The 25,747-nt window shown below is 35.8% G+C and overlaps 1 protein-coding gene across 3 annotated transcripts in view; it reads left to right on the plus strand.

Annotated features, from left to right (window-relative positions):
* Window positions 1-25,747, plus strand: part of FSTL5 (follistatin like 5) — a 383,037-nt gene that overhangs the window by 84,711 nt on the left and 272,579 nt on the right. For 2 of the 3 annotated variants that reach the window (XM_068187170.1, XM_068187173.1), the window contains exon 1: window positions 21,627-21,824. The gene's annotated coding sequence lies outside the window, so the exon portion shown is untranslated. Of the gene's footprint in view, window positions 1-18,182; window positions 18,232-21,626; window positions 21,825-25,747 lie in introns of those variants that run through there. The other variant, XM_068187171.1, reaches the window with a different exon arrangement.

Here is a 25,747-nt window from a genome sequence, read left to right on the forward strand (position 1 = left end):
ACATTAGGGTTTCTAAGTCTCTGTAAAATTAGCCCACAGACTTATTTTGGTTTATCTGCTTATTTAGAGTTTATGGATAAGATCGTCTTCCTCATTTTTAATAATACTTTTCACTTAATTTGTAAGCTTTAAATTGTTAATATGTTTATAATGTGATCTTTAAATATAATCTGAAAATCATAAACTCCAAGTATGCATATCGTATTTTCTGCATTTTAATATTTTTTATGTATTGATATCTCCAAAGATGAATGTCCAAATCCTCTGGACAATCTATTCCAATGTTTGTCAGCTCTTACTCCGAGGATAGTTTTCTTGCAAGTAGTTAGGAGTTTCTCCTGCAAATTCTACTTGTTGCCTCTCTTTCCACTGAGCACTCCCAGAAGAAACCAAGTCTAGATTTTCTCTAGATCCTTTTTAGTTAGTCAGAGGCAGCAATTAAATATTCCCTGAACTTCTGATTTCAGACCCAGCTCTATTATCTCCTCTTCAAGAGGTCTGACAGGGTATAGCAGTGGTGGCAGTCTTCCACCTGTTGCTTTGAGAAACCTGCTTCAATACAGTCTGTCTAGTTAGTATTCTGATGCCACTTTTCAATGGCAGAAATAGATAAAGACAAAAGAAAAGGAAAAAATGTGTGGCTTTAAGTTAGTTATAGAATATAGCATTACAGAATTTCACTTTCTCATGTGGCTAAAATAAGGGAATTTCGCCTTCCTACACCAGTGTTTTTCTGCACACATTTTTGAAGGCTGAAATACTTACTAATTTAAGGATTACATCTTATAAAGCAAAAGTAGCATTAACCATTATATTCCATTTTTTTCAAAGAAACATTACAAGGTTCTTAAAAGATACATTTATATGCTTTTATTGAAATTTCCTAAACACTGGCACAGAACATCAGAAAATAGGAACACAGGAGAGAAAGAAGCTAGTTCCTTCACAGATTTACTAAAAGACATCCTAATTATTCCTTTCATAGAGCAGCCAAATAACATTTCAAAGTAGGGGTCAGGAGGCCTTTGCCTAAATATGCATTCAATGTTACACCTGGGATTGTTCATTTGACCTGAATCTATAGACAAGTATATACTATTTATTGTTTATGACAATATTATCTTTGAATAAAGCAGGATCCTCTCCTTAAACCACTGAGCCTCACAACTCCAACCCAGGGTTCATGTATTTATTTCAGTTGTAGTCTAAATTCATCTTCTTTGAAAACAAGTGATTATGCAGCCTTCAGGTGAGCCTGTGCATACTACTGTCTGGGGTTTAGTGTGTAGAATGAAATTTATTTTCACACAGGAGCTACAGTTTCCTGCTTTGTTCCAGAAACATCTGGTACAAGAATGAGATCTGCTGGTATTTTTTTCAGGCCTTTGTGTTTCTTGTATTTATATTTATGTTCCATATATATAGCTCCCCAAATTCTTCTCACTGGTTCCTTCACAGTATCCTACAAAATCTTCTGCCTGCAGCTTTGTATTTAGCACAAAAGCATTTATTTTTCTACTTGCTCTTAATCTTCTGCAAGCATTGGTCTTGAGGTTAGTGCAGAGACAACTTGAACATTAAAGCAAAGCCTTTCAGCTCTTCTTCTTAATTCTGAAGGAATTTGAAAAAGGAAGTTTAAGGTTAAATGATTTGCTTTATTTGCAAAACAGACAATTTCAATTATTTTTACGTTAAAAATGATGTGATTTGGTAAGAGAAGTAAAGGACTAAGGTCTTATAGGCCCTTTTCTAATGAACAGCTCCTCAGTTCTAGGCTTGGTTTCAGGCAGCTCTACAGCTTTTTGACTATCAGTCTTTTCTGAATAGTTTGGTCTGTAGGACTGTGCCCTTTCTGTCCTAGAAAAAGGGTTCTCTATCACCCCTGTTCTTTTAACTATTTCTTCAGCTGTACAGCAGCTCTGTATTCCCTGTTCCTTTCTCCTGCTGAGTCCACCTTGGAGTCTCTTACTCCTCATGGGAGATGCAGTCCTCCCTAGAGTTATCTATTGCTGTCTAAACAAAGTCCTTGAAACTCAAACAATGAGTGACTGAGAAGAAACATAGAAAAGAGGCACTGAAGCTGTGCTTTAAAACACTCTTTAGACAAAAGTCAATTGAAACGAAGTTGGACAGTCATGGAGTGGTGAATGTCTAAGCACAGCACCAAATGTATGCGGTAAGTGTAGGGCTGTTTTTAATCAGAGTGCTTAGTTTTTTTCTAAAATACATATTCACACAGGTCAAAAAACTTTGGTCTGCCAAGAAAAAGATAAAGGCAAGTTGTAACAATTATTTATTATATGTAAATTCTAGTTAATTCTAAGCAAAGAATATCTGTGATTTAGGGAGAGTCATAAATTATTGGGAAAAATTTTTATAAAAGTTACATTTGATGATCTTTGTGGATCCCTTCTTACTCAATATTCTGTGGATCCTTGTGAGTACTCTGCAAGTCAGAATATTCTCTGATTTTGTGATAGATCTAATTTTAGAATTGTTTGGATATGAGTTATTTTTGCTTATAAGTCTACAAAGTGGTGAAGGGTGAATGATGTGTGACAATAAGATTTATTGTTTTTTAAGGCATCTAATACGTTACCTCATGAAGCTTTGCAATATTGGTTTCAACTGGCTCAAATATTAATATTGTAATGCTTTTTTTATTTGGAAGAAAAAAATAGTTTATAAATTGATTAGATAGATATGAATCTTGAAAATATTTTATAAGCATATATTTGATCACTTGAAGGGAACAAGAAGTCATTAATGGTTTTGTTTTACTTAAAAACAAAACCATAAACACTTAGCTTCTTTATGATGACCTTTTTATTTGTATTTTACTTCCAGTAATGTAGTTCATAGTCTGTCTTGTCTTAACTGTACCTTTACTCATACTGTGATTTGAAGTAAAATATGGGCCTTTTCAATGTAATAAAAAAAAATAGGGTAGCTGTTGAATTTTCAAGTGATAATAAAGGAAATTTTAGAGATCCAAAGTTGAAAACATCACTTAAGAAATTATGTAGACCCTTGCTGGGCAATCATGTCTGTGTGAAAATGAAAAGATGGGAAATTTATCACTGACTAGGGGTTATGTACTACATGAAAAATAAAAGTAATTTGGCCTTGCATATAAGTTTCTTTCAAGGAAAACTTGTAGATTTTCACATTCTTAAACAGAGATAAGTCATCCATCACTTTTGAATACAAAGCAGAATTGATGTGGTTTGCTATATTTGATTACAAATCATCGGGCATGTGCCCAAATGAGTAGTGATCTGAGGAATATGAGATTCACCAAGTGAAAATTAGTAACTTAAAAAAAAACCCTGCAACATAAGTCCCTCTGAAGTGTTATTATTAGCCCCGCAAACATATTTCAAATGGTGTTTTTTACACTAATCTTGCTTTTTAAAAAATTATTTTTATTATGAATAACTATCACTGATTATTTTTCTGAGTCAATTTTCTGCCTTTTGAGTATTTTTTACTTTTAAAATGCAATTGTTTATCTTTTATGGAAAAAATAACATGAAATATTTTTAATAAAATGTTATGTCACATGTCTTTGCAATAGTGAACCTCCATACTTAGGCTGGAGAATAAACACACATTTATCACTCTGAGGAATAAGATACATTTGTATGTACATATAGGCATGTACACATAAAAATCTGGGCATCTGTATACAGAAGTAGAGAGTGCAAGTATTTATAGCACACTTTTTGTTATCATTTTCTAGATATAAATCTATGAACAAACCACTTATATTTTTCATTGTGAGGTAGAATCATACTCTAAATTCATGAAGATCAGTTTCCCTTTGTTGAACTGACTGAGGTGGATGTGGAAAATATTTCAGGCAAAGCCAGCTGAAGGGACAGTATTTGAATTGATTGGTATAGCATTGACTCATGACACTCTGAATTTTGAGACTTGTTATTTAATCATTTTTAAACGGAAATACTTAAATGATAATTTTAAAATATCTTCTGTTCTCTCACTGAGAGTGGCATTATTTTTGGTGGTTTGACTTTTTAATTATATATTCTTAGGGTATAGGATGACATGAACATATGTAGGTGTTGGAAGAAGAAAGGCTAGTGAGATGAAACTGGAGTATAGGAAACTAACTAGGCATTTCTCTAATAAACTGCCTTATCAATTGTGTTGAGCTTCTCAGAAGAAAATTGTTTGAGAAATACATTTTGAAAGCAATTATAAAAGCATTATATCACTAAAGCGGGTATTGGTTGGACAATCGGGATAAGTCTGCTGCTGTGAAACAGGACACACTAGCACCTCTTGTAGTTTTCATTTTCTTCATCTCTCTTCTCTTCTGGAGCCTCCTTTTCATGGTCCAGTGCTCTTACACTCTCACCCATATGCAAAAAGAGTAGTATTAAGCAAATGAGGATCAGTGCTGAGCCAAAGCCTTCACGTTTTCTTACAAATAAAAGCATGCTTAACCTTCTGGTTTCTTTAGAGGTACCAGTAGAATAAATTAGCAAAGTTTTCCCTTCACTGGCTTTATATGTCATTATTTACACATTGCTTAGCTAAATGTTGTTCAACTCAAAGGAAAACCTCTAGGAAATTTTAGTAGGACCAAGAGTCATGTAGTAGGCATTGATTCAAATTATCTTTAGTCTTTTGAAAAAAACTGATGAGCTTGGAAAAATACAATGTATTGTCTTGTTAAAAAAAATTACAAGCTAAAATGTACCTAGTAACCAAGAAAATTAAAATGCTCTGAGACACTTGAGTTTTGTGTTTTGTTTAGACAGTGCCTATTTGCTGTGACAGCCAGCTCGCCTATCAAGTCAACGCTAGTGTCATTTATTATTAACATATATGGAGTTATGGAGAAAAATACAATGACAAGGAGTTAGATGTGCACAAGGCAAAGCAGAGTGCTCAGAAATTTGTTTTAAGTGGTTGTGTGGTAACAGCAGCTTGAGCTATGGATACTGATGCGCACATGAGAAACACCTAATCAAAACCTTGGCGAAACCACCTGTGTTTTTTATTTTGTGTTTGTCTGTCTTAAATACCAAAATTCTTGCAGAACTCCAAAGCTCAAGTAGTGATAAAACAAATTTTAAATGTTGTAAAATCCATTATAAAATCAATAGATGTGGTAGGCTGGGCTATCCGGCTGGCTTTTTCTATGTCTGTGTTATTTTGTGATGGTCCATATTCAGTGGAATGTGGTACTCTCTAGCAGTCGTGTTAGATTAAAACAATACTAAAGGTAATAGTATTAATAATTAGTGTTAATATAAAGATAATAGCTGTATGACCACATGGCTTGCTGTCACATGGCTTGCTGTCACTGTGTTCATGTCCATGTATGACGGCAAGCTGAGGGCTGTGCATGTTTCCCTGTCACAGAGAAGGCATTCAGCTGTGATGCCAGGAGTGCCTTTAAAGCTGAGATTGCTAGGAATTAGATGCACTCATCAAATGCACACATTTACACTGCAGTTTTGGATATGAAAGTAGCATTGGTATAGACATTGATGGCCTAGATATGTGTGTAAAATTAGCTAACTAATTCAACCAGATTTGACTTAATTTAATCAGTGACTTGGTATTAAAAACAGCTTAGGAATTCACTGTCAGTCAAGAAGAGATAAGAACTAGTTATGACACTAACTGAATCTTATTTTAATAGTCTGATACTGTCAGAACTTTTATTTCTCTGTATTTGTTGAAAAAAAACCCAAAGTGGTTGTAGCTCACTTTCCCCCAGTTTAAGTCGTGCATTTTAATCCTCCATCACTTTCATTGTGTCACTTAAGTAAGTAGCTACCAGGTATAACTGCGCCTCTTTGCCTATTTTCTTTGTTGAATGAACTCACTTTATTCTTATATTTAATAAACATTTGTAAGTATTTGCCACTGAAGCTGAGCTCTTCTGCCAAATTTAATTTTTTATCCTTCTAAACTCTAGTATTTATGCTGATATTTTCTCTCATTGTGCCATATAATCAACTACATGTTCTTATTTCTTTTTAAGTAAGACTACAATTTACTGTTTTATGTCTTCAATTGAAATGTGGCTTGCTGTTTTCTGTTTTTGTCCCAGAAAGAATCTTTAATTATTTTTTCAGACATAATATTATTTTGAGAGTGTCTGCTTCAACAACAAACCACAGCTCAGGAAAAACCCCAAAGACAAATGTTAGGAGAGAAATAAAATCTGAAATGGTGAAAAATTTGAAACCTGTATATCTCTACCAACTGACATTTGAGTACTGTTATTTTGAGAAGAGGAGACTGCAGGAGAAGGCTACAGATTGGAGCGTTCCGGGGTGAGCAGAGGGAAGCACAGCTGGGCAAAGGGGTGTTTTCTGCTGAGCCTCACATCCCACAGCTGCATCTGCCAATCCCATAGAGAATATCACAGATCATATGGGTGCTATCAAGTTAGAACCTCAGATAAAATGTGCTATAATTTGAGTTTATATGTATAAGTATGCCATGTTTCAGGGGCAGAGGACTGACAGCAGTAAATCTATGTTTATTTTTCCAGTTTCCAGACCCCAGGTAATGCATAAGACCAAATGAAAAAAGCAGTACTCATTTTGAGGGATCCAAATATCTCATATTTACTCAAAGCTGCCTGGAGGCTGAAGCACACTAGTCTAATTACAGTTCTTATAGCAGAGATCATTTGTGAGCACAAATAATACCACAGGAAGCAAATATAAGAAAAAAACCCCATAGGTCCTTGGAGATCTAGAAGTCGTGATGAAAAGAGAAAACAAGATGCTCTGAACTGGTAAATTTTTATCTGATGAATAGGAACATGTTGAAAAGTATGAGCATTCTGTAGCAGCCATGTTTTTTTCTGGTCAACAGTCTTAAAATAAAGCCAACAAAATAATTGGAAATGGAGGAGCAATCTCACTCAGCATATCAAGCTCATGCTTCAGAAGAATAACAGAAATAAGAGATAAAAAACTCTCTGAATAAGCCCTTTTGGTACAAATACATAGAATCCAAATTTGCTGTACTTCTCTAGAGATGCAGTTCTAGAAAATGTGGGGGGAAAAGGATAATTTTCCCTTTAAAAAAATGCCACTCCAAATTAGAAGAGCTTTTGAATTAGAAGGTCCTTATTTCACAAGAAAGGCAGGGCAAGACTCGGAATGAGTAAAATCCTACCCTCTTGAATACGTGGTGTTTTGTTTTTCCTCTGAATTTGAAAGAATTATGATTTCATAAAATCTCCCAGATAGACTGCACAATAATGTTGCCCAGATGAGAGGATTTCATATAAAAATCCTCACTGACGCTACCAGAGATTTTCCTGTACAGATGGGAACCACTGAATCATCTGGCCATTATATTCTCTTGCAGAGGATTTAATAAGATTGAAGAGTTAAAAATATGGGATAAAAATAAGCGACACATAACTAGTTTGCTGAAAAGAGCTTACAGAGTGGGGGAGGTTGACAGAGTCACTCAATGCAGCTACTGGTAAACATTCATGTAAAACCAGTGTCAAAGCGCAATTCCGGATTCTCTCAAGTTGAAATACGGAAAAAGTATTTTTCAACATTCTTGTAGATTTAATGACTTCAATAGTATGAGACATCAAATACTCTGAAAAGGATCAGGAAAATGAATGGCATTAGTGAAGCTGGGAGACTGCAAACTTGGTCTTGTATAACACTCTTAGCTGATGAAAGTTTCCATGTATTACTTCTCAAATTAATTTGCTCTAAAATGATTTTAACATGAACAAATTCAGTGCAAATTATGTAATCTTCAAATTGAAAGAGTTCTCATACAAAATTAAAGTTTTTTGTTTCTTTCTCAAATTAGTTCCTCAGGTAGTTGCACTAAAAACCAGAAGGATACAAAAAGCATCACTCTTAAATCAATTTGACACTGGAGAAAGTTCATACTTCATAAGGGAGAATTGATAATCGAAGACTCAGGCGGCCTGATCCTGGAAGCTGGGTTTTCACCACGGATTTGTGATATCACAGGCAAGTTGCAAAGGACTGTGATCTCACAAGAGCAAGGTGGACAAGTTCAGTAGATTACATATTTGGAAGTATTATTACTTATTCTACTTATTGAACTAGTTGTAGTGATCTCCTCAATGCTCTGATTCTTCTGCTCCCTTTCCCAGGCCTTTGTTTTTCTCAGCGTTGCTACAACAGGGACTAATGTAAGAAAGGAAAGAGACACTTTTCATTTAATATGGTCTCCAGGTAATACACTAACAAAGTAACAAACAGAACTTAGATCATCCTAACAATACCTCAGCTGGCTTAACTAAAAAGCAAAAGACTAGCAAATAAAACATAAGTGCACAACTCTGAATAGTTAAAACTAGCATTTAGTGAAAACATGTAATTCTTAGCGTTTTGGTAGCAGAATACAGAAGTTAATGACACCATAGAATGTATTTTTTTATCCTAAAGTATGTTTCAAACAGTAACATTCATATTTATATCTTTTGATAACTTCTAGATGTGCTTCACAGTCTTTGTGTTAAGCCAATGACAGTTCACAAACATCAGCTATTCTTGGAGAGTATGAGGGGGGTAGGGTATAGAACAGTTATCACACACATTTCTGTAAAACTGTGTTCCAGGCTTTCCACAGCTACTTTGTTCTCAGTTCAGATTTAAACCTCTGTACAATTTTCTGTATACTTTTGCATAAGAAATAGAACAACATACTAAACGATCACTACAAAAATCAGTGATTGTCATCATGGGTATTTTAACCAAAATCACAGTGACTGTAGGCTAGTTTGAATGCTGCCTTGCATTCTCTCCTACAGTTTTTGACACTAGCCATGAAGCAAATCTTTATTCTTACAAGTTTTACTGGTGGATATACTTTGACTAAAACTCCATGAAAAATTAGTGAACCAAACCAATATAAAGTATGCAGCACAAACTTTATTTATGGATAATCAGATTTTTGGGGTTCAGTATTCTGGTAGTATTTGAGTTAAATTCTTGCAGGAACAATAAATACCTATTTGGACATGGTATCTCCAGTCTGATTTACTGAACATAAGAGAAATCCTCTAATTGTTTTCAAGAAATCAGGAGATCTATCTAAAATACTGGATGTACTGATGTTCCATTACAAAACATCCAACATCCTTTGGATTAGGCGCTACAGGAAAATTATTGTAGACTTGTTTCCTAGAGGAAAATGTGGGCAAAACCTCAGTGATATTGACGAAGCCTTAAGGAATAACACCTGGTGTATTTGTATACTAAAAGGGGTCAAGAACTTTGAAATTAAGAAGGCAAGACGCTATAATTTTGAGGTGCATATTGAATTTAGAAAAAAAGATTATGAGTCAAATGAAGTAAAATGTAAATAAAGTAAGATAAAGACTATGCAATTAAAGAATAGAATCATATAAATGATTTTTCAGTATTATGAAAATGTGATGCTTTCCTTTTTTGTGAGTTTATTAAAACTTTAATAACTTAATTATTATTAATAAAAGTCCATTAAAGTCAGTAGTGGTTTTTATAGCACAGTACAACCGCAGTCCACAAAATCAGAATTAATCATCCTCTGTAAGGAAGAAGTGTGTGGTTAAATTTTCATTTTACATATATGTCAAATTATTAAAAGCAAACAACTTCCTTTTTTCATCTTAGTTGGGATGAATATATTTGAAATGCCCACGTCTCAGGGGAGCACTTTTCTAAAAATTCTGATCTGCACTGTGCGGTGTAGTCCATAGAGCTCATAGGATGCTTTTATGTATGCTGTTCACTTCTGAGTCATATAAACTTGCAAGGAAAGGAGGAAAGCAATGTAGAGTGAATGTTTGATGTTCTACAGATCGTTCCACTTGTTAATTTTCTCAATAACACAGATTACACTTCTATGCTTCTACATTTTCTCTTCAGAACACTGCATGTGACAGATACGATGTAGCACTCCAAGGAGTTTCTCCTGTTTCATGTTTGATGAAAAAGGCACAAAAGATAATGGAAACAAAAAGCACAGCTGTTAATGCCAGCATGAAATTTTGAGCTGTATGTGGGATGACAAAATAGACCATGGGTAGGTCTGCCAAAATCAACCAAACATTCATATTGAGAGTTTCCTAATTATTTTATGTTTATCTAATCAAAACAAACACTGCTGGAAGAGCTCAAGTAGAACAAGGATGATTATTCTTCAAGTCTTGATGCTTAAAACTGGGTATCTAAATTTTCAGTTAGACTCTAAGGGAATGTATAAAAATAATTGTCTCATTGCTTTAGAGTTCATTGAAGGAAACAATGTAAGAATAGTCTTAATTACATACTAAATAATAAAAAAATGCCTTACATTTAAAATCACAAGAGCTATCCTTTTAAGGAGATTTTGAAGGCTGGATTAGGAAAAGAAATAATGACAACTCATACAAGGAGAAATATTTGGTTGATGATATCTCTGTAGACTGTACAAAGTTGAATTCTAAAACAGAAAACAGTTCCAAAAGCTACAATATGGAATCAGTTGGAAAAAATCAATTACAGCTTGGATCAGTCTAAATTTTACTAAATTCTTTCAAAGACAACATGTGGAAAGAATCAATATAAACTGAAGCACAATTTATGATAGTTTTTCTAATACCACACAAAAATTTATCTGTTCAAAACAGGCTTTATGCACTGACCTGTGTACAGTAAACTGCAGACTGGTCATAAGTATGTTAAGACTGGATTTATCTAGGTTAAGGTTGGATTTATCGACATATAAAGAATAAGGGCCAGTTGTATAGTGACCTTATTTTGGGTTTAATTAAAATCAATTATATTTTCCAGATGGGTATGAATGAGGGATTTGAAGAAAAATCTGAAAGCTAGGATAGAATTTAAAGCAGGTTGGCCATACATTGAGGTAAGGTTTACTAAGCAGTCATTGCTTATAGATTTGAAATTACACTTCTGCATCCTAACATGCAGGATTGGTCTGATGAAACTGTACTTGGTAAATATTCCACAGAATAGGATAGAAATAAAATCCATCCATCAAAATATGTCTAAATAATCCATAATATTTTCCTATTTTGTTTATATGACAATGCACTTTTTCATCCTATCCCAGCTATAATTAATTTTGCAGCCATTACTCTGTTTCATATGTTGTCACACACTGCTTCATACATAGTCATATAGATCCACTGGACCAGCTGCAGTCTTAGTTAAATAGATCCAAGGGCAGAAAATCAAAGCACTTCCTATAATAGTGCTCTTAATGTTTGAAATTAGATATGTTGTACCAGTTTCATTTTTCTGAACTGTTTTTTTAACTCTCTTCTTATAGTGTTGCTGGAATGCTTTTGCTTATTCACAGCATGATGAACTTGGCTTTGTTTCTGCATATTTTGTTTTAGTGTGAGGCTACTCCACCAAATATAAATGTGCCACCAAATTAGAAAAGAGTGAGAACATAATCTCCACAAATATTAAACGGTATTTTATTTTAAAACTGTATTTCAAAAGATATTTGCACTAAAGCTGCACTACTAGTAGGTTGTGTAATATCTTAGTCTGCTTTGCTACAACAGTCCTGTCTTGGCAGGGGCGTTGGACTAGACGATCTCCAGAGGTCCCTTCCAACTCTAAAAATTTTGTGATTCTGTGACACTTGTACCCGACTTAGTGTAAAACTACCTACTGAGTTATTTCTGTGTTGCACGATGGGGTTAGCAGCCACAGCTGAGATAGTTAAAACTTCACTCTTACTACTTCTGTTTTGCATCCACAGACACTTAGATTAAAATATGGTCCTATGTGAATGGCAATTTTAAATAAGAGAATGTAACTTTGCTATGCTGGTGCAGCATTATGACTGGTCTAAGCAATTTTCCTAACAGGTCTTTGTACTGCTTGGCACCTATAAAAGGTTTGAGTGAACAGGATTTTATTTTGAAGAGCTTTGGGTAATTTTTTGCTTATTGTTGCTAAGTCTACCATAAGCTGCATTACTAAAGCCAATACATCGTGCACATCCATTGTCCTTTTAATTTCTTTTTATCGCCTGCATTTTGGGAGTACTATCTAAAAAAAAAAAATAGAGCAAATATATTCCATGGATATCTCATTAATTTTGCCATTTCTGTATTTGCCAAGTCACTGGTTCTGAAATACATTCATTATTCAAATTTTACTCGGGAGTTTATTAGGTGAATATATTTTCATCTGTAGACAATTTTAAATAGATAATTATCAGGATTACCAATTTATATTTGGTTTATTCTTTTCTGTTATAGATATAAACATTCTAACATGACATGAAAATTTGTATTTTCAAGGAGATACTGAACTGAGGTTTCTTCATTCTGCAGTTCAGAGTGACAATTTTTGTTTATAGTTTGCTATTTCTTGGATGAAACAAGTAATGATTAATCCCTCTGACTTTCCTCTTTGCTTCTTTCATTTTGAACAAAATTTTGCTGAGTGCTTTCCATTAAAAAAAAATAGCAGGTGAAACATGAGGTGATCTCATTATATTTATTTTCCCGTTCCTCAGTATCATATGTACTGAGTTTTCTTATCCATTCTCTATCTCTAGCCATTTCCCTTATTCCAGGAATTTAATACTGCTCTCTCTTTCTCCATCTCACCTGCTTTTTCTTCTATTCTTCAACTCTTTTCTTTGGTCTCTTAGTCATTTCTTGTTATCTCTACTTCCTGTACTCAGCTATCCAGAGAATCTTTTTGTCTGTGACCTTGTCTTGCCATTTAACCTCTTTGGTTTTTTCAGTGATGTTTCTCTCAGGAAATACTCTTTCCTGAAAATATAACCGTCTGTCCTTCAAATCCTTGTCTTCTGTTCCTGTTTTAATGTTGCCAATTCCATACTGGTTGTAAGTTACTTCACCTCATCCACACCTCTCTGTCTAGACCTCAGCTTTAGTTTTTTCTCTATCACCCCACAAAACTGTGAAAGTCAGCAATGCATGGTAAAATAGCTCCCATATGAAACATGTTACTAGTTGCAGAACACTAAGTTTATGTTGTGCATGATTGCAGGTAGAGTAAGGAGAGGCTTTCTGGGTTTATTCCCCTGGTTGCTGCCATGAAACTTCTGCCTCTTTGGTGCTCAGTAAACCACTAAGAACAAACACATAGGTGATTAGCAATTACATGTGCCTGAAGAAAATACCTTTTCCAAGTAGACATTGTCTCACCCATATCTATTCACTGAATGAAGAGCTGCTGGAGAAAACCACTGGTGGTGTGTTAGAATATATATGCTTACAGATAAGTGCAAAATGAGTATGCATATTTCACCTGCATTTCAAACCTGGTTATTTATTTAGCAACATAGTAGCCTCTAATTAAAGCTTACTAATGTAAATTTACATGAATGTCACTTGATGTCTTAAATATCTATACTTGTGAGTAGCACCTAATATACTTTGATAATGTGTGCTATGAACTGTGTAAATCTCTGAATTCTGAAACTTCAGAATGATGTTGGCTTCCTGACTGAAAACAAGTAACTGATTTAGCAAAGAAGCAAATTCAGAAGTGTGGTATGTATTCTGATCCTGCTTCAAGATGTTGACAGTGTACCTGTACTGTCTGCATCTCTGAAGGTTTTCAGTGAAATAATAGTGTGTGTATATTCTGTAGCACATGCTAAGCAAAGTGAGCACAGCAGGCGTTTTTACAGTGACTATTTTTCCTGAATCAACAGTATTGGATTATATAAGGCAAGCAGAACCATTTATGCTAAAAGGCAGGCTACTGTGATTTTTCTGAACTCTCTCTGAAGTTCAGTTGTGTGTCTTTTTGGATTGTCCTGAAATATTGGATCATCACTATTGATGACTTGTAATCACTGCTTTTAAACTAAGGATTGATAAGGCAGGATTATCATGTGATTAAGAAAGAATAAGAAATAGGAAACTTCTGTTCCCAGCATTGCCCCAGATTTCTTTTGTAACTGCTTAAACAGCTTAGCCTCTCAGTATTTTTCCCATTTAAGCAAAAAGAGGACATCTGTGTTTTCTTTTCTTGTGGAAGTATATGGAAGTAATGTGATCTGTATTTGTGAATAGTAGTAAGGTAATTAGATGTGTTAAGGATAAACACAAAAATTTCTTTTATAATGAATTTCAACAACTTCTTTGTAATTGCTTTTAAAACCAAAATAAGATGTTATTTTTCCTATTTTTTTCTTTCAAATTTTATCATATTCATGTGTGACTGGGTAATCCTTCTCAAATTTCTAAAAATTCACAAAAATTATGAACAAGAACCTACTTGGCCTATTTCTGACTTCAACGGAAATTACATAAAGGGTAGGATAAACTACAAAGAAGTCTTTTAACTGAGTATTAACAAGCTGTAATGCACTTTTGTTTCCTTCATGAGTAAAGCACTTGGAGAAAATTTGATTTTTTTGGCAAATCAAATCTCAACTTTTTAAATAGTACTGTACTGGCAAAAATAGTTTTTTCTACATATAATTGGATAGTATGTCATATGTAATTAAAGGTCTGTCACTTTAGATAAGTTTTGGAGTAGAGATGGTTGATTCCTTAATTAGGTTCATTGAGAGGTATAAAAACTTAGGAGTCTCAAGTAACCATTTCACATCCCTCATATTATTTTAAAAATATGTGCTTATTATTATTTAACATTATATTAGTGGCAGGAGTAAGTTGGGTTCTCGTGAATGTCAGAGTTTATAGAGTGACCTATGAAAAAGAAAGGAAAATGAAATCAAATGAATAAAATGTGTACAGAATATAAGACTACAGCTTTAATTTCATCCCAGGAACTACTTTATAAGTAAGAAGTATGAAGATATCCTTTTTCTCTTAGGAAGTGCCAATATGAAGCTGTCATACTACCCCTTTTATATCCCATTGCTTCTCTGTGCAGAAGCAGTGGCAAAATGGTTTAAAATTAACCATTCAGGGGATGAAATTTCCATTTTTCTTGAACTGCTCAGCTATATATATATTTATTTTTTTTTGTTCTTATTCAGACTGTTAAAATAAAATGTCTGGAAAGACGAAGAAGGATTCTGGCTGAGCAGTGCTGTGAACTAACTAATATGTAGAATAATGGCATTGTGTCCCAGCTGAAAAGTTCACTGCATTCTTTAATTCTTTTAAATATGTAGTTGTTGTAATATGGGCATAAACCTTTGATGAGATTTATCTCTTAAAGAAGTGAGAAATTCTGCTGTATCAAAGTCACATAAGCCAGAATACTCATCTCATTTAATATTCCTTGTGCTCTTCTGGGACAAGCTGATTGGTCTCAAGGAGAGACAGGGTAAGATGTGTCTACATATCTTATTATATTCTCCTCTTGTTTTCCAGAACTGTAGGAAAAGTCTCTTACCCTGTACAGATATCAGAGTTCACAGACCTACTTGCTTCAAAGTCAGTAAGTGCATTCTTTGAAGAACTGGTTCCTTTATATTCTTAGTACCACGGGGGATAGCATCAGAAGCAGGATAAGATACATGACTAGAGGGCATTAGGCTACCAACACTGTATATTAATTTAGACTATTGTTCCAGACATGCAATCATTATTTTATTGGCCTATTCCCTAGGAAAACTCACTTGAAAATAAGTGATTGTGCTTTATCTCCATCACTGAGATTTAGGACAAATGAAGGATGGAATCTGAATGTCTTTTCAAAATCTTTTGTGACGTGTAATTCCTGTAGTAATGCATAAAATGAACATAAGGATGATGCTTATCTCCTGCTAATGGGAATTTTTATTGGTTTGGAATAGGTTACCTAAACTACAGTGATAGTGGATATGAACAACTTGCCAGTGTGCCACAGCAGCAGGTTAAGGTGTGTTACTGTTCTGGGTTTGGTGCTGGTGTTTTATAACAAGGTTCTCCATAGAGTTTTTAAGTGACTGTTACAGGTCACAGACTACTGGAAAACACAAAAAATATTAAAGGAGCAGAGAAAGGCCCTTACAGAAATTTTGCTTAAAAATAAATTCAGCTTTAGGAGGCTGCTATGAGGTACTTGCTACTGCATTGATAAAATTTTAAAAGCTATCTTTTCTGTAAAATATTAAACAATCTTTTTCTGGCACAGGCTAGCTAAAGTCCTAGCTACACACCATATGGCTCTAGAAATCACCTGTGAGGGACTTTGAGGAAATGAGCTATAAAATAGAGGATATTCTGTATTAGTGGACAGAAATAAATCAAATGGAAAATGAAAATGCTATGGCAAATTTTTTACCGAGGTCAGGATTACTACTACAGAACTTCATAGGTAAAAAATCAAAAATCAAAATACTTTGAAAAACTGTCTTAAAGAATAAACAAGCTTAATCCAAAGACTTTGAGATTCTTGTCAATACATATTTCCTATGAATTAAAATTCTCATCGTGGTTTTAGTAAAATTTTTAATGTAAAATATTTTTTATATAAACACAACATGATATATTGAACTTACTAGACATTTAAATAGTGAAGAGCTGCCAGATTCTAAAATGTAGAGTATTAGCTCTTTTCCTTCCATCAGTGAATACCTTCAGCTATGAAGTTCTCTCATTTGGTTATTTGCTTTAAGTACTACACTCAATAGAACGAAGACTGCCCAGAGGAGAAAAAAAAAAAAAAAAAGGCTGAATTAATGTTCTGGTTTGAATCTGTTGGAAAGATTTTTACCCGTTTTACAGGCTTTCTTTGGCATGCAATGCTAAGGTTCCCCAGTAGGTGCCCTAAGAGATCTCTTACAAATGCTATCACTACGCACTGAAATTGACTATCTGCAGCTTTCTCTTTGTGTGGAGTTTTTTTTTTTTAATAGAATCTCTATCGAGTGCTAGTATGCTTTCAGATTTCAACGATAATGAATAATGAAATTATTTGATCCCAAATGAAGTCGAAAAAAGCTAGATGATATGAAATTAAATATTTATCCTCATTGCCTAATTCTTCCAATAGTAATTTTTAATGTGGATATTAGTTCTGTAGTATATTATCTCCTTCCTATTTAATCAGTTGTTACTTTATTTTCACAAGATGAGAATGGGGACAATGTCATCTTGTCAGAATCACTATCATTGCAAATCTGCCACACACTGAAATGAATTTATAGCATTCATTTTATTAGACATAATGAAAAAATCTACAGATCTAACCTCAAAGCCTAGGCTTCCCCCCACACACTCTGAGTCTACATCTGTTATTTTGTGGCATGCATTTGAATTATTTTGGTGAATTTCAAAGGTAGGTTCCTTGTGTGTGAACAATAATCATATTTCTTTTATTTGGGTCCCTTTGGGAGAACTGGCTTTGAGGAGATATGGGGAAAACCTTATTGTGCCTTTATGATTCTTGCTGTCATTTGGGAGATCTCCTGTGACAGATGGCTGGCACAACCTTTCTCCAAGCCATGAGTAAGCTAATTTTCCTCTCTGTCATTTGCCAGTGTCTGTCATTCTAGTGCTCATGATGCCCTGCTGTTATCAAAGCACCGGTCCAGGTCTCAATGCATTTCTTGTGCTTTTTGTTCAGGACTGAGTTTATAGTGGATGCACTATCATCTTTCATTAAAACATTGAACAGACATTGAGTGAATTAGACCAGTAGAAAATGAGGGAAAGATGTATGTGTCCAAACTTCATGCTGTGTGTGTGCAGGAGAGAGAGAGAGAGATTTGGAGGATTATTCATGCTATCTCACATCAGAGCATCCTTAGAGTTCCTTTGCTGTCATTGACTTCAAGCTAATCAATGATCTTCACTAGTAACAGCTGCACTGAAGGGGCAGCTGTTGTCTTCAAAAAAAAAAAAAAAAAAAAAAAAGGAGCGATAATTTGTTAAGAAGAAATGGAAATTGAATCCTACAAAGGGCAGTACTTTGGACTGTGTATTTTGAAATAAGATTTCATTATTGTTAGAATATATCATGCCTAAAATTATTTTTGATATTAAGCTACAAATATAATTGTGTTTAAAGTGTTGCATATTCTTTATTCAAAGACAAAAATAGTTAATTTTTTGGTTTTTAGTCTTTACCACATTGTAACTGTTGCATAGTTTGGGACAACAAATTAATTAACATTTAGTAGTACCAGATATTAATATCCTATTTTTTGGTAACTATTAATAGGAATGTTTTTCAATTCACGTGTTTAAAGAGTGGTCACAGAAAATTAAAATTTTGTTACTGAACTTGCAGGTGGTGAGGGGTACCAAGCCACACAGAAGTCACTGGAATAATCTAAAGAGTAAGTAACAAGGCAAGTTTTCGAAATGTCCTATTTTTGTCCCTTACTGATTCTTAACACAAATCCCAAGCACAAATTAAAAAAAAAATTAATTGTGTTAGAAGTGCTATTGGTAGAAAAGCCAAGAGAAGTAAAACTAGTCACGTCTGAAAAACTACACTTACTCTCTAATTCTGCATTCATTTTGGGTGCAATATTGTTTACAAGGAACACAGCCCCTTCTCCAGAAATTTTTACAGTAGAAAAGGAGATACAAATTAGTCAAAGAAAGTAATTATTGTTCTAACTTCGGTGAGTTTTGAAGAGGCTGTGAAGTGTAAGATTAAATGTTCTGGTCCTGGTTTTTGACTGCTAACTGGAGTTAAACCACAGCATGGACAATACTGAATAGATTTTTAAAACTTTTATCATCTATTATTTGCATTAACTTCCCTTTAATATATGGAGACTTTGATCTTCTCTTTGTCTTGCGTAAAACTTCCTGCTGTATCAGATATTATATTAAGCAGCATCTCATAAATACAAAATAGAGAATTTTTATTAATAATATCTATAGTCTAAACAAAGCAGCTTTGAAGTTCTTCTGTGTTCCTTTTCTTTACAAGAAAACTCCAGTACTTACTTGATATGTTCTCTGCCCAACGGCAAATGCTTCAAATATAGTAATTGGGGTAGAAAATATAAAAACCAGGCATAACTGATGGTCAAGCACATGGGGCTCAGGAGTATACCAAACAGAAAACTGTCTGGCACATTATGTGGGATGTGCCAGATATGATCATAAAATATCCAAATTAGGATTATGGAAATCAGAAATATACTACTAAGCTGCAACAGTATCTCTGGACTAGCAATTAATTGTTAAGCACAGAATAAGATCTTCATTGCAATAATATATATTGGTCTGCATTCCATCCAATAAAGTAATATCCCAGTCACTCTGTGGATGAAAATGTTTGAACTGCAAAGTGATGATGTAATGTATGGGACACAGTAACAATGAAAAAAATCATTCACATATTTTGTGTGTGAGTAAAGAAGATTCAACAATGTAAAAAATGGAGCTCACAAATAATAGCCAATAAGCAGAAGACAGAAAGATGTCAGGATGTGAATGAACCAAATTCATTTTCCAACTATGTTCTATAACTGATACAGATCTAAATTAGAGGAAAAATTAGAAAATATGTATGTGCTAAAAATACATTAAATTTATTTTAATTAAATATGAGCTTTTAAAATTACTATCTCAGTGAGTTTACAAAGAATAAAGTCATGTATGATCAGATAAACACACTCAGAATTGCAAGAATGCCAAGATACATTAAGGTATTACACGCTTGTATCATTATTTACACTGAAATTTAGGAGCGCAAATCCTCACAAGATACAGAGATTTTCAGAAGTTTTGAGCGTCTTCTACATGCTAGTTTGGGGATTCATTGTCTACTAATTTGCAAAGCTAACCAGTAAGTTATGATACGTCAGACCTTGCATAATTTGACCGGTTTCCCAACTGCTTCAATAATTGGGTTATATAAAACATCTACGTAACTGTTGATTGTTTATTTCATGTACTTTCATAATGGCAAAGGAGAATGGATGAACAAGGTCCCTATTCATCCTCACAACATTTCAATTTCCCCTCAGTTTTGAACAAGCCAGTTTGGTGTTTACCTCCGTCCTATGAGAGTTTCTGGCGCAGCTGTGCTAGTAGACTCAGTGTCAATTTTATACTGTAAAAATTGTCCTTAAGTAGTGCAATTATATTGTCTGTATTTTGCAAAAAAACTGAGAGGGCTTAAGAGAAACATGAGAAGTAAAATAATAGGGTTTCATAAATGCAACCCAGATGCCAGACAAGCTGCCTTCATGATAACTGGCAATTAGAAAGGGTTGGGACAATGAAAGTCTGCGTTACTTGGCTTTATACTCCACACTTTGTGTGTCAGAGTTAATCATGTTCCTTCTTGCAGTGCCATGACCTAATTATCAGCCCAGTAAGAACTCTCTCAAAAAATAGTAATAAGCTAATGCAATCCAACCTGTCCCGCTTTATTATTTCCTATGTTAACCAGTTCAGGTTTTAGGTATGGCATTTACCATACCTAAAACCATTTATTTTTCTTTCTTACTGCGTGTTCATTCCACATGTAGACACAAGTGTAATTAACCTAGAAAGCTGATGTACGTCAGAGCAGCTGACCTCTGTCTGGCTTTACCCTAGCCATGGGTGATTTAAAGACAGTTTAATACTTTAATCTGTAACGTATTTTCCCAAAAGGCACGAAACAGGTAACCTATAATGGCATGAGGAGTAGACACTTAATTTTCATAATGATTTCACATTGAAGATGAAAGAGCTACTCCTTAAAAGTGGCAGAATGGATAGTAAATTAATTTAAAAGTAATAAATCAGATAACTAAAACTGCTATCTCACCATAAAGCAGATTCAAGTGAGACTTCAAAATACTGTTTCTCTGCTTAACTTCACAGAAATGTATCTCTACGTTTTTAGGCGATTAGTTTCCAGTTGGATTTTTTCTTTTGATTGTTCCTGTTCATCCAAAGGCACCTCTTCTCGTGCTTATAATTGAAGCATGTAATTAATGGTCTTATCTCAAGGTGATTTTTTTCCCCTTATGTTTTGCATAACTAAGATTCCCAATCACATGTCCATGTTTCTGGCAAGGGTTACCAGGGACCTCTACCTCAGCACTCAAGCACCTCAATCTGGTGTGGACGCTAGGGCTTACCGATACAGGTGTGCAAAGCCTCCAGCATACTCGAGTTTTGATACATTGATATATTAAAGCTTATGAATACTGCATAACAACCCCTGATTGGAACACGCCGGCACAACACCGCTCTGTGCTACAGGGGGGAGTTCCTCGCTGTTTCACAGCAGTTGCTCCTCTTGCTGCCGGCGCTGCCATCTGCCCGGGCGCTGGGTGCCGCCGCCCTGCGCGCACCGCGGGGACCGCGGGCAAAGGCAGCGGGGCCGTGGCCCGGCGGAGGGGAAGCCGAAGGAGGGATTCGGTGACCTCTGCCGGGCTAACAGCCCCCTGCGCGGGCACGGAACCCCCTGGGCGACAAGCGCTGGGGCGACGCGACACGTCGCACCCGGCCGGCCGGTAGGAAAACGCAACAAACCAGAAGAGGGAGGCGGCCGGTGGCGGAGCCCAAGTTTGGGAGCCCGCCCGGCGCAGGGGGCGGCGCGGGGGCGGTGCGAGCGGCGCGGCGGGGCGGGCGGCAGCGGGGCCGGGCGGGAGCGCTGCTGTCCGCGCCGCGCCGGGTGCTGAAGGGCGCCCGCCGCCTCCCCGCGGCGCCTCGGCCCGCGGAGCCTCCCCGCGCCTGACCCCGCCGGGAAGCGCCCTGCCGGCAGCTGCAACCACTTTGCCCCGGAGTACTCTCCCTCCCTCGCTCGCTCGCCGGATCGCGGCGGAGCCGCTTGTGGCTTTGTTAAAGGAAGAAGAAGTGCTCCTCTCTTTGCGATTTGCACGAGGACCCGTCGAGCTGGGGGTTTTGCTTTTTTTTTTTTTTTTTTTTTTGTTTTCCCCCTCCTTGTGGATTTTAGTGACTCTTGGACAAGGTAAGCAGCAATACCAGTATATACACGCACACACATACGTATTTTTCGCATAAATGGTAGCAGGGTGCTGGGTGGGATGGAGCAGCTGGCAATTAGAGGCAGAGCAAAGTTGGAAGCTTGGTAGCCCTTAGGTCAGTGGACGGGCAAGGCTTGGAAAAAGGGTGCAGCTTTCAGTGAAAAGGGCTCCATAAACAAAAGATAAATCTAAATGAAAAGTTCAAGGTATATTTTTATTGAAAACGGGCTCTCAGGGTGATTTTTAACTGGTTGAAAATGTTTAGTGTTAGAAATCTTGAATATTATAGAAAGATCTCAAAAGACATTACAGCCTACTTTGTATAAAAACCGATTTGGGGGAGCTAGAGAAGCTCTGGTTGATTCTGTCTGGGGGAGGACAGGATATGTGAGGTCATTCTGGGAAGTAGAGAGTAAAGAAGGAATTAAAGAGGATTTAAAAGCATAGCCGCATGTTGCTCTGTGTTCTTGTGCGTGCCTGTATGCATGTGTAACAGAAGGATGGTGATGCTCTGTTACTTGCCAAACAATTCAGCACTGTAATGCTGTTAACTTGGGAAACAGCACCTTTATGAAAGGGATCATCACCACCTCTGCCTCCAAGGTCAACGTGGGATGTGTATGTCTGTGAAAGTCGTGAATTTTTGTCCTTTGATGTTGGCTGAGCATCAGGCCTGCTCCCAGGCTGCAGCTAGGCGTAAACGAGGATCTTGGATTCAATAATACCATATTATGTTGCACTTGTAGGACTGCTGTTGTCAGTAATTGAATAGAACTGAGAAGTGTGGGCAGATGTAATGTCTTTTTTTTCAGCAGTGTTTAACATTTTGTGAGCTTGGTACAGAGCTCTGCTTCGCAGAGGAGTTTGCTGCTGCTTCAGTGAGTTGTCAGAGTTGTGCACATGCAGTGCTCACTGCTATACAGGGATTTCTGCGCACACAGAGCTGAGTGCCGTGCAGTGACTTCTGCACACGCAGAGCTGAGCACCACGCAGGGGGGTCTGTCTGAGATTAAGGCAGGTTCCAGAGGGAATAGGCAGCTGCTTCTGCTAGTCAGTGCTACTGATATAACTCAACAAAATAAGCAGGCAAATGAGGTCCCAACCTTGTGTTTTTTTAGGATAATGTAGCATTACATATCTTTTGGTTGTGAGGAATTTTCTTAGGAACTGGGACCTAAACCACAAGCATTTGTCTACACAGATGCCCTGCACAGGTGCTAGCAGTTGTAGTAGCTGTGAGCATAAAGTAACTTTCATTGATGGGATGAAGCTGATGAAAGGAGGCTGCTTCTTAGTATTGTAGCATTATTTTGCTCCTGCATCATTTCCTTAATGTTAAGGTGGGTTCTATTTTGCTGAATGTTTGTATCAGCTGGAGTATAAAGATAACCATCAGGCAGCAGCACAGAGCTACTGATGGGTAAAGATGAAAGCTAGAAAAATGAGGAGAGAGTAGTTCAGAGTGCCAAGACATTCATTGCATTTGGGTAGAATTAGGAAATATATTTTTATTGTTCTCTCCCCAGTCATAAAACAGCTCTCTTCTTCCTCTCCCAACAGTAGGGAATGAAAGTTTATTACATAGCACTTGTGCTGGTTGCAAGCCTTAATTAACAATCTATCCATCAGCCACGAACCCAGGATGCAACAAGCTAAGACAGCTTTTATCATCTGTCATTGACATGAATATTGATTTGCTTTGAAATATTTTGATATAATTTTACATTATGACTTTTAAGGTATGGAGATTCAGGATGTTTACTTTTTGAAGTAGACACAATACAAAATTATTTTGAAAAAGTTATTCTGAACCATGTGGTGCAGATGCTACAATAATACTGAGGGGGAAAAAGACCCAAACTCACTAATTATATATGCAACCCAAACCCACTAATTATATATCTAAACTTTTAATGTTTATACAGGGTCTGAATCTGCAAATCATTGTTCACTTGAGTGATCTCTATTCATACACATAGTCTTTTTCCAGTTAACAGGACTACCTCCATCACTACATGATTAAAAGTCATTGACCTTTCTGAGATCAGTCACTAACCAGCAAAAATCAGATGATAAACTTTGCTACTAAGACATTAATTCCGAGCTTTTCAATTTATATCTGATTGTATTTTCTATGGAATATTTTGCTTTCATTTGTATTAGGGTGATTTTTTTGACAAATTATGTTTGAAAAATGGGTATTTGAAATGGTACATATACTCTGAAGGAGATAAAATGGCACTGCTATTTTTGAACAAAATGGTGTTCTCAATATATGTATACATTAAGTGTGGTCCATAGGCATTTTGGTCATTGGCTCTAACTAGAAGAAGTCTGTCTGCAGTATGCTTGTACAAGCATATTTGTAAACTTGTAAGAATATGATTTTCTATAATACGCAGTTCCAAATCCTTTATTAACATCACGCAGAAGTGAATGACTTGACCAACCACGTGACTGCAGAACTAATATGAAATCAAGGAGGAGTTTTGTTACAAAAACAGGATTTAGAGAAAATTCAAGTTTCGAGAGCTACCTTATGGACCCTTCTTAAGCTGACCAACACACAGAGGTGTGCATATGAGGGCACATGCTTACAACTATTGAAAATATAAGCATATGCACAACCCTGTCAGGGATCCAAAGCTTACTTTTTCTAGTGGATCACTTGGTTATTTCCTGGTTTAAGGCCTTTGGCAGCAAATGCTGATTGGTAAAAGCCCAAATATTCTGGTTGCTCCATTCTAGGTGTGTTCTGGATCTACCTAATCATGTCAGTTTTTCATCCTGTTTCTATTTGTGTGTGAGTTTATCCAGTAATCCTCAGTATTTGTTTAAAAGCAATATTCAATCTTAGAATAAAAGAACTTAGAATAAAAGAATACAATCACATAAATTACGTCTTTTAAAAAAACCAAACTCTTATTTTTCTTAGAAAAATGCATACTGTCCTAAACTGTGACTTCATATATCTTTTCAGAAAATACAAATTTTTGTGACACTCTTCTCTTTTAGAGACTATAAAATAATATTAAAACCAAAGCTCTTCTCAGTTTTGTTAGTTTGAAATCTAAAAATGGAGCTCCAATAGGAATAGTTCTTCCATTTAGCAGATCTGAACTTGGCTTTGATATCTCAAAGGTAAGAGGTCAAATGAAGTTCTGGAAGTCATTTCTGATTATTTTTCTCCAGACTGGCAAATATTATGGGATAACTGTGGACATTAAATGTTGCTGGAGTGAATCACTGGCTCAAGGGGAAGCAGTGACTCAAATGCCAATCTTGACTTTGTTCTACAAATTTTCTAGCAAAAGCAGGACCATATTCGCTAACCATTCAGTGTAGCTTGGTCTGTTGTACTACATAACTTTAAAGTAAATAGATTAGCAAGTTTTTTTTTCACATCTGTTTAATCCTGTTTTTTAGTTCAAGCTGCCATTTTTCTTTACCTTCTGAAGCACAGAGAATAGCTGTCAGCAAATGAAAAGACTGGAAATGTGTTTGCATATGATATTATACATATTTAATACAGCATGCTTTTTCCTGACTCTTGGTGGACAGAAAAGACAACAATTTCATATTATCAGAAGAGTAGCAAGTAAAATATTTTCTCTGTAGCGAAGAGACATTGAGAAAGCATTGGGTTGACCAAAAGCAGTGGTAGTCTAGCCTCTTTGAAAATAGTGCCATGTGAAATTCCCTCTAACACCTCCAATATCAAGGGTTACTACTGCCCAGGAAGAATATTCAGGAGAAATCAAACCCACAGTTTTATTTTCTTCTGTCGTATTTTACAAGTTCTTTCTTTAGGTTTTGGGTTGAGTAGCCTCTAGTTGCAAAGTTCTGTTAGGTTGTGTTCCTTTCTAGCAGTTGCATTTGTTAACAGATGTGTCTTGATTTGGATGGG

This window comes from Anomalospiza imberbis, chromosome 4 (assembly GCF_031753505.1).
Source record: "Anomalospiza imberbis isolate Cuckoo-Finch-1a 21T00152 chromosome 4, ASM3175350v1, whole genome shotgun sequence".
In the NCBI taxonomy this organism is placed as follows: Eukaryota; Metazoa; Chordata; class Aves; order Passeriformes; family Viduidae; genus Anomalospiza; species Anomalospiza imberbis.